This window comes from Hyposmocoma kahamanoa, unplaced genomic scaffold, assembly GCF_003589595.1.
Source record: "Hyposmocoma kahamanoa isolate Upper Pololo Valley unplaced genomic scaffold, ASM358959v1 210, whole genome shotgun sequence".
Lineage (NCBI taxonomy): Eukaryota > Metazoa > Arthropoda > Insecta > Lepidoptera > Cosmopterigidae > Hyposmocoma > Hyposmocoma kahamanoa.
Genome location: NW_020653731.1, coordinates 4,961,506 through 4,978,026, shown reverse-complemented (window position 1 = coordinate 4,978,026; position 16,521 = coordinate 4,961,506). Strand labels below are relative to the sequence as shown.

Genomic DNA, 16,521 nt, shown 5'->3' with positions numbered 1-16,521 from the left:
CTTACATATATTGCCTTTCTATTAAATATTCATTATTTCTATTAGGATTCACTTGAAAATCGCATTGAATTAAGTCGACACAAAAACTCAGTATCGTGTAACACTTGAATCGATTTTCATAAAAATCGAATCGTGATGTGCATTCATCGAAATTTCTGATACACCAAATTCTGTATTATTTTACACAATGTTTCTGCCCGTGATTATGAACAGAAGTGGGTAAAAACCCGATTAAAACCATTGAGTTTTTGATCCACTGCCCATCTCTGTTCGGGACAATTGATTTACATTACAAGAAGCATGTAAACTGTCTTAATCGTATAAGCTTAAAATTCTTTTAAATGTAAATGAACTATATTAAAACAACAAGTGAGTGGCAGTAGAGCTCCATAAGAATGTATTTGTCCAGGGAATATCGTATTTCTGCCAAGAATTAATGTGAGCATTACTACGTTCCGCTTTCGAAAGACTGCTTCACTAGCAGTTGAGCGCCGTGTGGAAGAGTTCTTCCAGGGAAGTATTACCATCATACCTAGTTATACCGCCAAGCAGTGATGTGAGCATTACTGCAAGCACGTGAGACTTGTCAACTTGTGTCTCAGGGTGACAGGCGCATTAGTAGTGTTCGTCAGATTTTTTCGGTTTGGAACTCTTCGTGGCACTTCGACTGCTATGGACAGACCAGACGCATGCGTGGCTTGTTCGTCCAGTCACTTGGTATCGTAAAAAAAATTACAGGCACATGGAACGTATCAGGTCTTTGCCACTTAAAGCTCTTCTTTTCTTCTTTAGCCGTTCTCAACCTCTAAGGTTTAGACCTCCTTCACTTTATGCCATCTTTCCCGATCTTGAATAGTTTTTAACCAATTTGTTTTGTGTGTTTGTCCGCTTATTCATCCCGTTACTTGATATTATATACGCACACACTCATAGCCCCGCATTTGGGAATCCCTGTATCGCATGCCATGGATACGCACATAGATAGACTAGGTACCACAAATTACACCCAAACTCACAAGAGAAATAAACATTGGCCATACAAATATTTCTCCCGGTCAGGGATTCGAACCCGGGACCTTTGCGTGACAGTTCAGCTTGGTGACCGTTCGGCAGGTAAAATAATTAGTTAAGAAAAGTTAATAATTATAACTTTTTTACTAAAATGCTGACCTCAAAAGCTTGCCTCTCCGTTTTCGCTGTGTTTTATTTACATTGGAATTACATCTATGTGCCAAATTTTATTGAAATTGGTTAACGGCAAGTGGGTGAAATTTTATAAACTGAATTCATCCCCTAATTTGCCACTCTGTTTCAAGTCTGTTCTTCAAATTCGAATGGAAACACCACTGAGATACCCTCTTTCCCAAAAAAAGACTCATCGAAATGGGTTCACAAATATCGGAGTAATCTAGTAACATACACAAAAAAAAGATATAGACGAATTGAGAACCTCCTCCTCCTTTAAAACGGTTAAAAAGAAAGAGATTTAAAAACAAAAACCAAAAGTATACTCAAACACGCCACACGATTTTCATTTCAAAACTGAGTATATACAGTGGGTTCCAAGCAAGCATTACGAACCTAAATAGAAAACTGTACCATAGACATCTTTTACATAATGTTTCATTCAAGAGAAATTGTACCGCTTGATGTGCTTTGAAGTTTACGTATCATCAGCAAAGTGGACGCATTTGAATAAATAAGCAGGCCTTATTACATTAATCTCTCAAAAAACATTTTGCTATTTAAGCCACATCAACATCGCCGTAAAAAAATTAAAGATCTTATGTATATCCGAATATAACTAAGATTTTATAATACCCCTAATTTATATAAGAACGCAGGGAAAGGTCGACCTTGGTGTATACATCCCAACCATATTAAAGACGTCCAAGGTCAATGTCAAAATATTTTTTATTGCTCTCATGTCAACATGAAAACAATAAAATGAGAGCACCGGATTTTTTTTTTATGTTTATGGTCCGGATACAAGACCTTTACGCCAAGTCCTGTTTTAATTAGAGTTCCTATTTAAAACCACTGGAATTAAAAATTGCCATGAAAATGAATTTAATGTAACAAAATCATTTTAAAAATATGTCTATACATATAACGTAAGATAGTGGCTATTGTGTGGTAATAAGAGTACCTAATAAGGCCCAGTCAATAAAAAGTCACTAATTACGTATTTTTTCTTACATTTCCGAAATTAAACAATTTTTTAAATCTTAAATAGCATTGGTATATACGAGTATGTTTTTTCAAACAAACCAACATTTCGGGCTCTTTGCAGGTACCATGGTCACTGACAGTAGTTTGTTAAAAAAAAACAAATACAATATTCTAACGTGCATCCATTGCGAAACCCCAAAAACTCAATATGCGAAAATGAGTAGAGTCCATTTTACTTGAAATCATCGTGGCACTAAAAATAAAACTGCAGCCTATTTGTTTCACCATGAAAACGAAGGTCAGTCAGTGGACAACCTTTCCATCACTAATAGTTTCCTTAATTAAAATTACAATTTAGAGTTCTATTATTTTTAAATATACACTATACTTACACGAAACGTTTATTACAAGTTTAACAGTCGTTACACACGGTCCCTTTTAGCAGCGATGCAAACGCGCGTTAATAAAACGCGCGATTGCATCGCTACACTTGTGATTTATAGGCGATTACACCGATACAAACGCGCGATTACATCGATGCAATCGTACGATTACGTCAATGCAATAGCTTATGAACCCCGTGAAGTGTATCGATGCAATCGCGCATTTGTATCGATGCAGTCGCGCGCTTGCATCGCATTTGTATCGCTGCTTAAAATTGCGCCCATGTGTAAAGGTAGACGATTAGCGATTGCATCGCGTTTGCATCGCTGCTAAAAACCACCGTCTGTAACCGCTCTTAGGGTCTTGTTTGTATGCATGTACACATGGACATGCGGGTTTTCAAGCATGCATGTAGGCATGCGCTAATGTTCGTGTTTGTGGGTATCTGTGCGTGTTATTTCAAAGTATTATCACACTTTTTTATAAGAGTCTGTATAAATCTCGATTCAGTAAATAAACCCAGGGCCAGGGTGTACAAAATAAAACACAAAATGCATGCAGGTAAGGAAAAATATACAATACACCGGTAAAAGTTTTCGATACCGATAGCTGAAAACAAAAGTACGTTATAAGGCCTAACGTGTCTACATGCATTTTGTGTTCAATTTCACACGCGATAAAACGCCTATAACGGTTACCTGATTAGATCAATGTAAATTAACATATTTATACCTAGAGTTGAACATCTATGCAGGAAGCTAATCGTGAAGTGTAATCAGGCATATGTAGGTAGTATAGAATTCGCATGATCTTCCTTCAGTATCTTTTTGTTTCATAGTCGCATATCATTTAATTTAAAATGTTATATCTTGATTTGTGGCCAAAACACTATTGTTGGCTACAAAAGAATGTTGGAAAATAAATTAAAATTAACTTAATTTATAAATGGTCTGTGCAAAAATGTAATCCAAAATTAAATTTTTTCTGATTTAATTTGTGTATTTTTCTGCAATGTCCTAATTATGGTGACGATGTTCAATTTTGGTGATGAAACAATTTTTTTTTTCCATTTATATTTAAAAGTACTTGACATTTTGAGGGGCCGGTAAGATATTCTTTTTGAAAAGGTGTTGTAATTAGTTATTCTATTTCTAACCGACTTTAAAAAAGGAGGAGGTTCTCAATTCGAAGGTATTTTGTTTGTATGTACATATGTTACGCGATTACGGCATTTGTGAACCGATTTTGATAATTCATTTTTGTTTCAAAGAGGGTACCTGCATATTGGTCCAAAATTTTTTAAAAATATCCCACTTCTAAAGATGGCAAACTTTGAAATGAATCCGTTTTCGCGCACTTTCCGTTAATTCCAATAAAAAAGTCGGTAAGCCAACATTTGAGATTTTAAAAAAAATATATAATTATTAACTACATAATCCCGAAAACGTTACAAAAACAAACTTAACTAAGGAGCCTGGTCTAACTCATTTTCTGGACACTGATACATATTTAAAGCGGATGTTTTTTCTCAAAATGGCGACCACGCCGGTATCGATACCTTCATCTGGATCGTCCAAATAAAAAAAGCTGGCAATATAATAATAATAATAAATTAATATTTTAGGCCTTGGGAGAGGCAAGAGTCTAAAATAGATATAATAATAATAATAAAATAAAATAAGCCCCGCACTAGGGAAAGCCTGTGTCGCGAGTGCCATGGACACACACATAGACAACCACAATTACACCCAAACTCACGTGATAAATAAAAGTAGGCCATACAAATATTTCTCCCGACCCGGGAATCGAACCTGTAACCTCTGCGCGACAATCCGTCTATCAGATAGAATGAACAAGATGTGTTATTTGACTAAATCGCCTAAAGCAAGCCCCAGTCGATTTACAAATCGATTTTTTACCATGCAGTATAAAGTACATAACTACCAATAAGTATTCATGCTACACTGTGACCACACTGTAGCGTAAGACCAGCACGCTTAAGCGTACGTTACTGTGCCGCGGGTGCTGGCGAACAATATACACTGTACAGGTGACGGTGATACTCACTGCCTGTTGTGATACCATTACTAAAAACTGCGAATGTGTGGGGTCCAACCCCGAGTCGTCAACTCTTAATATGCAGACGTACTAACAGCTTCCAGTAATTTCATTATTCGAGGTCACCTAATAAAAAGCTCACTTAACCTTTATCTTAGTCATATAATAACCACATAATAGATTGACAAGTTGTTAAAGACCTTCGGGACAGCTTAAGTTGTTTATGTCTGAGAACTCACTTAAAATTTGTCGTGTTATAAAGAAGAATATCTCCACAACACTTTGACACTTACAAAGAGCGTCGCGTTAGTTGAGTGGTACTTATATGAAGAGATCATTTTAAAATGGCGGAGTAAAGAATTGTTGTCTCAATGGAGTTTTCGGATGCCTAATTCCTTCCTTAATTAAAAGGAAATAATGGAGGAAAACCCGGATCAAAGCATGGTGCGGCCTTGTTAGAGACATTAGTAATGGTGAACGCGATCAACTGTGTAATTTAATGACTCATTGTTTTGTTTTGGCCAATGCTCTGCTGTGGAACTGAGGCCTATGTAAAGGAGACTACAGGGTAGTACAAACCTGCAATTCCTTATTCCGAACTTACTTATGATTATCCCATTATTTATCATTGCTTAGAGAGTTCATTATCATCAAGTCATATAAATCGCACTGCTGGGTACGAAACTATATAACATAGTACATATTACAGAAATAATTGCGTCATTTATTGTAGTTTATTCACGCGACACACACGTCCGGTACTCATTCGATTTTAGGGTCCACTGAAAATATATCTTTCTAATTTGTGCTGAAAATCAGCGTCACGGCCTTTTCTCGGGAGTGACATTAGCTGAGTGGATCCTTTTACATGCCCCACATGACATTCAAATTGTGTTGAATATTTTAATGTTTGCTACGTTGTTATTACCTATTATAATGATATTATTTTATTTTATTTTTTTGTCTTTTTATTTAGTTAGCTTTCCCTTTTTTTATCTTTCTTACTGTGTATTTTTGTGACGTGGCGTAATAATAAATTATGTTTCTATTCTATTCCATTCTATTATAAAAAACTTTTTTTAAAAGAGAGCTTGAAGGTTATTCTGTTATTTTGGATATCTGTTTTAGACTCTCCCTTCTTCCACATTCTAAAACACAAGTTTTAAATTGAAAACCAAATACAAAGATCCGACAATAAGCTCATAGAAAACTGAGTGAGGTCCGCTGGTTCGTTCCATGGCTTCGTTGGCATAGCGTCTGGCACGGTTTGTTATTAGACGTCGGTTCGAATCCGGCCGGATCCAACGAATTTTTTCTAAGTGTTCGATCTTTGTATTAATAATTATAATAAACTAGTGGAGTAATTTCACAAAAAATAATTAAATATCAAGGTGGTTAAACATTCGGACATTCAATAAAAATGTATGTTTTAAATTTTTAAATGCGAGATTTGGTATTCCCCGGCTATGCCTGTCACAGTCAGCCGGGGTCAAGGACTCAAGTTCAAGATCGAACGAGTGATACGTGCTGCAACGAGCAGAAAGCGATACGTCACAAAAAACCAACCGTCGCAAGTTGTTATCGAGGTTGGCTCAAATAACCTGTTACGGACAATTATTCTTATTACGACCAAAAGTTACCCAAAACTTTAGTGACTGATTTGTTTGAGATTACAATGTCATTTGAGTAAATGAAATATGTAAATGTTTTTTTTTTTAATTATCGAAAACTCCAATTCAAACGACGCCTAGAAAAATGTAGCGATGATAGCCCAGTTGGGAAAACGATCAATCGTTTTAGCAGTGAAGGAAGACAGTAATTAATCCGGCACTTCGAAGAAGGGAGTTTTTAGTAACAGTAGAGCTTCTTCTGAAAAAATTAGTCCATGGAAGTACTACCACTTTACCTATTTCTGCCGCCAAGCAGTAATGTCAGCTTTATTCTGTACCTGTTTTGAAGGGTAAGGGTGCTGGTGAAATTACAGTCACATGAGACTTATCAACTTATAGGTGACGGGCGTAGTGGCAGTACCCAAATGGCTCCATATCCACGAAATGGCTCCATAGTCACGAAATGGCTCCATAGTCACGAATTAGCTCCATAATCACGGGTTAAGTAAACCCATGGAATGTGTGCGTTATTATTATTATTAAATTATGAATTAACGTTTCTGGCTCATTACAGTTCCCGTGTCTAAGTTAAAGTCACAAACAGTTATATCTAATATTGATGCGAACCATTATTAGACGTAGAGGGTCATTAGAGGAGAACCCGTGCACAGCAGTAGGACTTATGTGTAGGTTGATGACAACGCTATGCTGAAGATGTAGTTCTTAAGTGTTTATTCCGCGTTTGACATTGATTTATTAATACGCTTTGTCTTCTTTTCTTACGTCTATTTCAAATTAGTTGTCCACCGAAATTTGTTTTTACATATCACGTAACTGAGTACATTTTTTACGTAAATAGTAGATTGTACAACAAGTGCACAAAACGCGTCATTTTACCCGAGACGAGTATATAATGGATACTTAAGTCGAAGGTAAAATGGGTTTTATGAACGAGTTATACACTCTGCTTTTCACTTCGATTACGAGGAAATTAAACAGCAATATTACAAATCAACGATTATTTAATTAAAATTGAATATCAATTCTACACGTGACTCAGATCGGACTACATAATGCTCAGTTATATTTTACCAGCTTTTATTTTCATTTCTTATAACTTATTAGAATTACTAATGCCTACTTTTTTTAATTTTGTAATATAACACGGATTAAAAAAATAGAAGTAAAACTTCATTTTATCAAGTGCTAATGTACGTGGCTGCTGGCCCAGGCGTCATTGCTTCGGTTTTAAACGAAGATTTTATTTTATGCACTAGAGCATAAAATCCTATTTTATCCAGCCTACACACAGCATAAATACGAACTTTAAGAGCATGAGAAGTGAAAAGGTTTTGTTTATAAACCATTTGGCGCCGATTAGGTAATGGGGTATATATTTTTGGAACATTTGAGTTTTGAGAGTGAATAAATATTAAAGTACAGTCACAGGGCGGTGAACTGCAAGTGTAGAATGTCTGCCAAGAAGCTCTAAACAATTTTATTTTAACTTATTAATGATTACAGTAACACAGTAAATTCTGATAAATTACTTTTGTCCCCCATATACATATTTAGTAGTAATAGAGTTCCTTATCGAAGAGTTCGTCCAGGGCCTTCTAGTTGTGAAGGATAAGGGTGCTGGTGAATTTTTTTTTATCATACAAAATGACGGGACAAACAAGTTGTGCACCTGATGGTAAGCTACACGCCTGTCCAATACAGTTGCAGTGCCACTCAGAGCTTTAAATAGCAAATATCTGAGAAACACTATCACTGCGCCCGTCACCCTCAAAAAATTTCACCAGCACCTTTACCCTTAGGCAGTACTTCTCTGGACGAACTCTTTCACAAGGACCTCTACTGCTGCTAAACATACATATGGTGGACAAAAGTCAGTTACAGCCCTAAGTGACACTGCAGCTGTTATGGACAGCTGTGTCGCTTACAGGAGTCCAGTCACTTAGAATCATAAAAAAATGTGACTGAGTTTCGCTTTTGACATCACTAAATACTGACAATCGCAGAAACCGTTTTTTAATTGCGCAGCATATTAATATCTAAGTCTTCTCTTTAAATAAATGAAATATCAACACTGCTATGTCACAATGGTGATACGTGAGCCGAAACTATGCGATCAGCTGATCATATGCGTACTCACATGTACCCCTTTGAACGTCATTGACACACATTCGGTTTGACGTAATGATGCGCCTTTTATGTTGGCGGAGTATTCTGAGCCTTCGTAGCCAGTATTGCGTCGTAACATTTATATCATTGGAATAATGCAGTAAGCGTATGTTTTATGATCCACAATTAAATTGCAAGGCAATTAAAAAAACTTTAACTTCAAAAATCACTCAATTAATCAATTGAAATATTTTTCCATCGACTTCAATTCGTCTGAATTTTTTTTTTGTGTATTTTAAACGATTACTCCGTTATTTGTGAATTGATTCTTTTTTTTTATTGCAAAGGGGTACCTAAGCAGTGGTTCCATTAAAACTTGAAGAAAATATTCCACGTCTAAGGGTGGGAAATCAGGGGATCAATTTAATTTATTGAATATCACCTACTTTCCGTTAGATTTATATGTAATTCCAATGAATATAAAACACAGCAAAAACTGATAAGCTAACATTTGAGGTCGGGTTTTGACAAGAAGTTATAGTACATTATTATCTTACTTACGTCACATTCATTCCGAACGTACGCCCTTTCTATGAGTTGAAAGAGTCGTACTTGAAGGTCAGGGATAACAGTAAAGGTATAACAAATTATTTTCAGTATGGACATTAAATTCTTTTCATTAAAAAGTAGATTGATACTTTATATATTATTCAAATATTAAAATAGAATGGAAATTTCTATGTAAATGACATTCTAAAACCTGCAGTAAGAAACAAACAACAATGGTTATTCATGACGTCACTGTTTAGTGCTTTCATACAAGAAATATAATTATAATTACAGGCACATGGACTTATCAACTCATGTCTCAGGGTGACGGGCGCAGTGGCAGTGCCCCTCGGATCTTAAAGCTCAGAGTGGTACTGCAACTTCTGTGGACATGCGTGTTGTTCACCACCAGTAGGGCTAGCACGACTGGAGGAGACTTGCGCGAGAGCGATATAAAGCGTGATATACTGCTATTCTCGCATAGAGAACTACTCTCGCTTGAGAATAATAGAAGAGAGAATAGAGAATAAAGAATAATATAAATTACAAAGAAATGTTAAAATAAATACTTTAACCGTTAGTATCTCTGGTGCTAATTAATATTTTATCATTATTTATTTGTAAGTCAATGTTATTATTATATCTTTAAACATTTACTTGAGGCTTACCTTAGGCTTATTCGTCGTATGAAAGAAAGAAAGAAAGAGAGAAAAGTTGTTTATTTGGTAACCTTAGGACAAAACATATATAACAGAATGATAACAAAAATAAAATAACTTAGGATAAACACAAAATAAAAGAATTATATTTAAAAGTTACCAAAATGGTCTCCACGCAGCTATTTGTAACAAGACGTATGAAAAAACCTCGTTTTCAGTGAAGTCTTTGTGAATTTTTTCTCAGTGTTCGATTTTTGTGTTAATAATTTTAAGAAACTAGTGGAGTAATTTTACAAAAAAATAATTAAATGTCAAAGTGGTGAAACATTCAATAAAAACACTTAACTATGTGAAAAAAATGACTCAAATTCTACTATTAATACACAAAGTCGCTACAATGCACACCACTTTTCAGATGTACTCATCGGTTACTTTCAAATAATAAAAGTGGCATTCATCTCTAACCGGTAACCATAACAATAAATTACAGTTCGCTGCAATATGGTTTACCGTGATCAGAATACGAGCCAGAGGTCATTCAACGGAGCGTAGCCATATCTCTGCCGTGCGACTTGTTTTTTATGTCCTTTTTTTAAGGACACTGGCGACGCTCAGACTGATAATTAATATGAATTATTTTTTAAATATCTTTGAACGGTTTAGAGGAAACTGTAATTAGTAAAAAAAGCTTTTACAGTAGCTAAAGAACGTACGGACAATTTTTTTTATAACATCAGGTGACGGGACGAACAAGTCGTGCGCCTGATGGTAAGTTATATATAGCATATCCATAACAGTTGCAATGCCACTCAGAGCTTTAAATTGCAAAAGATCTGAGGAGTACTACTACTGCACCCGTCACCCTGAGACGTAAGTTGACAAGTCCCAAGTGCCTGTAACCTCACCAGCACCCTTTACCCTTCAAAACTAGAACACAGTAATGCTGACATTACTGCTTGGCGGCAGATATAGAAGGTGGCAGTACTTCCCTGAACGAACGCTTTTACATGGAGCTCTACTGTTACTAAAATGTAACTGTGACTAAAACAATTACTAAATAAAATGCTCTCAATATAAAAGAATGAATGTTACAGGTTTCTAACCATGGTGTACTTTCTCATAGGTTCACAGTCAACCAAATAAAGAACTCATGTCGTCGTAAGAAACCTGTTATTAGTGAACATTATTTGGTGAATAACCGCAAACGGATATATAACATGTTAATCATTGTATAGGTAATATTAGAGTTTTTTTGTGGTAACTAATGACGGAACTAATAAATCGTTCATCTGGTCCCCATAATAGTCGCAGTGAAACTTTAAACCGCAAACATCGCAAAAATCGCACTGCCGCTGCGCCCGCCACCCTGAGATAGAAATTGACAAGTCCCATGTTCCTGTAACTTCACCTACACCCTTCAAAAATTTAAAATCGCAAAAATAGGTGCCAATACTTCCGTGACCCAACTTTTTCAATCTACTGCTACTAGTTACGCACGTTAATTTTGATAAATCTATTCCTTTACGTTTTGGTCCAAACTTCTACTATGGCAGCCGTATACTTTTTTAATAATAGCATTATACTATTTAGCGCCAGCGCCAAAGTTAAAGATTAGGACGAACGGAACAAAAACCAAAATCAAATTGAAGAGCGAGATCTTTGTGATTTAAAGTTCTGAGTGGTCCAACCACACGACTTACTCGTCACTCACTTGGTAACAAAAGAAGAAAGACCCCACGCAATGTGTAATGATTTAAACAGAGTCCATTAAAAACATAGACTTTTATCAATTACTGGATAGGATCGATCACAATATGATTAAATTCATTACTCAAAATAGTTGCTGCAATTACTAAAATTGTGGCTGCAATCATTATGCTTGATAGGCTCAGTAAATGTCATAAGGAAACATGTTATAAGATCACTTTAAAGAAATTTTTTTTTTTCGAGTTCGTAGGTTTTTGCGATTGTTATACTATTTTTGCGGATCCAAAACGCGTATATATGTTTTTCAAACAAACCAATTAACATTAGTATCCGACATAACTTGTTGATGGCTTTACCATCTCAGTCAGCCGTGACCGTGAGACCTGTAAAGGGCCTGAAACGTTGACTTGTTTAAAACACAAATATACGAGATTTTGATCCGTAAAAATAGTCATGTTTATTTCTATTTTATTGATTTTTCAATGTTCATTGCTACAAACAATTAATTTACCCAAAACTTTGTAATATATCTATACACGCTTTTTCTGTTCATTCGTTCATTGTTATTGAGAAGGGCACAAAATGCACATACTTCATCTGAATCCCCGGTCTCTCTGGGGGAATGGAAGCTATAATGTCTGCGCCATTTGAAAAAATTATAATATTTGTTCTTGTCTTGAATAATGTCGTGTATTTTTCTGGCCAGTTCCTCTGGTGGCACAGTGTTGGCATCTAGATATATTCCCTGGGGCATAAATCTAAAAATAGATAAACAAGACATTATTACAAAAAAGATATTGTGTAATGTTTCAATTGAAATTACTTGTATGTGCCCACGTATGTTTTTCGGCGAAAAGGTTATTAGCTATTTTCCATAAAACTATACTTCAAAAAGGAATTCAAATTTAAGCGTCCCGTACATTGACAACGCAACTTGTTTTTTATAATATCAAGTGATGTGACGAACAATTCGTACGCCTGATGGTAAGCTACACGCCTGTACATAACATCTGCAGTGCCACTCAGAGCTGTAAATCGCAAAGATCTGAGGGGCATTGCCACTGCGCCCGTTACCTTGAGACCAACCTGAGACTTAACTTGACAAGTCCAATGTGCCAGTAATTTCACCAGCACCCTTACCCTTCAAAACCGGAATACAGTAACGCTTACATTACTGCTTGGCGGCAGAAATAGCAAGGTGGCAGTACTACCCTGGACGAACTCTTTCACAAGGAGCTCTCCTGCTACTAAATTTCTCCCAAAACATCCATCACTAATTCATCATTAGCACATAACTTGAAGATTAATCAATAATAACAATAGTAAGCCTACATATAATCCCGCTGCTGGGCACAGACCTGCAATCACAAAGAGAGGCTGCCTACAGCTTGGGCTGTAGTTCCCACGCAATCTCAATGCGGCTCGGGAACTTCACACATCATTAAATTGCTTTGCAGATGTGTGCAGGTTTCCTCGTAATGTTTTCCTTCATTGAAAAACTGATCATAAATTTCAAATTAAATTTCACGTATAAATTCCGAAAAGTCAGAGTTAGGAACAAGAATTCGAACCCATGACCCTCTATTTGAGAGGCGGTAGATCAAACCATTAAGCTGCTACTTTTCTATAATTTAAAAATTAATAATGTTAAAACGTTAATATCTAATTTCCTACACTTTTCGTTAAGTTCTAAGTACCATACGTACCTGGTATAATTTGCACCACCGTACACCACAGGTACCACATAGTGTTGTAAAGGCGTTAATAATTTTTCTGTAACATAATCTTCGCCCATCGAATTTTCAAATGATAAATAAAAATAATAATCAGACTCTAACATCGCATAACATTCTGTAATATTTTCCTTGGGACATGTCAAATTTCCACATTTTCCGAAAACATCGACCTGAAGTTCATACTTCTCAAGTTCATTGCTCAAACTTTGAGCGTAAAGTTCACGATGATTTGGCGTTTCGCAATGCGATGCAAACCACGCCACTGCTTTGCTTTTATTCCGCAATTTATGTTTAATAAATTTACTTACTGCTTTCATGTCGTTTACATCCATCCAATGCATGTCTAATTTCGGCCCTATAACTTGACCTTTTTTGTTTTTCACTATCAAGTATCTTAAATTTGCATCAGAATCAAGTTTATACGTCCATGTCCAATTAAAAAAACCATTATAATGTGGAGGTACGGGATAATAAATCGGTGGTTCATCACTTACAAAAACATATCTTTGCTTTTCTGATCGCTCCAGCGGTTTTTCAAAATCCGTGGCATTGACGGCATTAAACAATATCACGTCATAGTCTGTGATGTTATTCAAATATAACTTATTTTCAGTTATGAAACAGTTTTGAAATCGACATTTCTGTCTTATAAAGTACATCTGTCCCATTTCCATGTACACTAACGGTGATAGATTTGAAGTTGTCCACATAAGTATGTAAATCAATGAATTGTCCTTTTCAATGCCATTTACGTGGAAGACAATGTACAATATTATTATTGTAACTATTTTGAGGTTCATGCTTTTTTCTGTTTTCGTTATGTGCGTCTCCAAGTAGTTCAAATGAATGTGGTAAGAGTTCTGCTCTTTTCTTTTCTTCTATTATTCACTATTTTTTCATCTTCTCTCCTTTCCAGAACGTGTATCTCTGCATGTCCGTCTATCACTTATGATATTTATTTATTAACATTCGTGCGTATATTATACTCTCCTATGGTGAAAATTATATAACAAACAATATCGTACCACTAGGAAAGAGAATTGTGCTCTGCATTGTTTATCATTCTTATAGTCTTTATCACACGTACCACTGGTTTTAATTGCGGTAGCGAACAGTTTTGTTTAAATGACATTATGACTGGCTCAATTGTGTATTTAATTACTAATTAATTAAATGCTGGTGATCCATCTAAGGTACGTAACATCGTGGGAACGAATATGAACAATGCGGATTATGTTAGCTTCCGACGTCTTCTATGCAAAATAGCATGATATAGCAGAAAATAAACAAAGAGTTAAAAGTTAATAAAACCCAAACTATAGTATATGTATATAGGGTAATAGGGTTGGTAGGTATGACGTGAAACAAGAAATAAAAACTTATTCAATTTTTCAATGGGGAAAGATTTACAAGCGCTGAAGACAACGCAAAAAAATGTACTGAAAAATACCAGAGAGTGGCTTCAATTGCACTAGAACAAAGTTCAGAGCAGCGGTAGACAACATTTTCTTCTTTTTCTTTTTTCTTATTCGTGATGCCATTTTGTCAAAATTCCGCCAATGTCAAATTGATAAAAATAATATAATTTATACTAATTATTCCTCATATAAAAATTCTAGGTCCTCTTATTTACTAAAAAAAATAAGTGCGCATCTGACCACATGCGCACATAAATAATGCCTATTTAGTCTCGCCTTGAAAAGACCCAAGTTATAGTGTTCAAGGGCTTTTTTATGACATCAAGTGACGGGACGAACGCGTCGTGGAACACGCCTAAGTTGCACTGTCACTAAGAGTTTAAATAGCAAATATCTGAGGGGCTCTGCCACTGCGTCCGTTACCCTGAGACATCTTAGTTGACAAGTACCAAGTGCCTGTTATTTCACCAAATAAGTCCGCAGGGAGAGAACCTTTTGCTTATTGACGATGCCATTTCTAAGATTTCTTGACGATTACGAATTCAATACATATCAATAACAGCATAGAAAGACCAATAAAATTTCTCTATACGCGTCCAACCCAAGGTTTTATCCTTTAGAATGACACTTTTCGTGTTTCCGTAGCAACACTTGTAGTGATAAAAAATATGCGGCAGAATAACAGTGTTAAAGTAAACTACTTGGCGGGCCGAGCTTGCAAAATTTTTCAAGTGAAAAATTCCCGTAGTTCCGAGAAAAACGATATTGTTTTATTGTTTTTTATCGTATTTTCATTTTAACCTTGTTTACAAGACGTTTTTAATTGTTTTTCATTTTTGTTACTTCGAAAGCATGCAAATTTTTTTCAGAATGTATATTTTTATGTTAATAAGAACGAGGGCAATTGCTGAGATGGAGTAAAGTCAAAGTCAAAAAAATCATTGATTTCATAGGTAAATGTACACTTGAAAACGTAATTTTTTAAGCAACTGTTCATTCACTAGACTGACTTTGCTGAGAAGAATGAGCAAGAAACTCTAAGAGTTGCAGTTTGCAAATAAACTTAAATGCTATGAACTCTGAATCAAATTTGTGTCAACAGCCAGTCTAGAGACATGTCGTCTTTCCATATGTCTTTATCTAACACGCAATCTTCAATTTCGTAATATGACTTTTCAATTAAAATGCTTTTAATGTAAGTTTTAAACTCGGGAAATGAGAATCTTAATATATCCTCAGGAATTTTACTGTAAAACCGTATACAGTTCTCCAAAAAAACAATGAATTTAATGCCTATTCCTTCATTCCTAACGGTATACCACGTTTGGATAATTTCAAAGGATTTTGCCTGCACTGTTGCGTTACAAAGCCACTGAAGGATGAAACTGTTTGTCCTTAGAAGAGACCCGCGCCCAGCAGTGGAATCTAATACTTCACAATAAGTCACGAAAGTTTTATCAATATCGCATGAGTAGTAATGGAATGCGTACTGGACAAACATATTAATATGTATTTTTATAAATGTATACAGATTTATCGAGTTCTTAGGTTTTCGCGGTTGTTACATATTGGAATGAAAACTACTTTTTTGGCGTATTTTATACGCGCCGACACGCGTCATCTGCGCGTGTACACGCCGCAAACGTGCTGTAGTGAATCGATAACGCGGAAGCATCGTGTTGCAGTAAGAAGCTTTTACACTCCACGTTACACTTGGATTTTCATGTAGTTGCTTCGTTTCAAACACTAACTGAAACTAACAAACAAAACTAAAATTAGACGTATCTCATCAAAATGCGCATAACAGCGCGTCTGCGGCACGTATACGCGCAGATAACGTGCGTTTACGACGTATATAAAATACGCTCTAAATCGCGTATATTTATTTCTTTAAACAAACTGACGTTTTGGGCCCTTTGTGCAAGGTATAATGGTCACGGCAAATTTAATCCTATTCGTATGAATAATGGAGTGCACAGGAGCAACAATCACGCCTTGTATTCATTAACAGAATAAATTACTGAAATGCATCCTCTTTTGAACGACTGCACTACACCTGAAAATTGTAAAAAAAGTATAATTTGAAGAACAGAACAGAACT

The 16,521-nt window shown here is 35.7% G+C and overlaps 1 protein-coding gene across 1 annotated transcript in view; it reads left to right on the top strand.

The window, feature by feature from the left end:
- LOC113227393 (laccase-4-like) overlaps nt 1-16,521 on the top strand; it is a 95,460-nt gene that overhangs the window by 20,090 nt on the left and 58,849 nt on the right. The gene's annotated exons all lie outside the window — the stretch shown is intronic.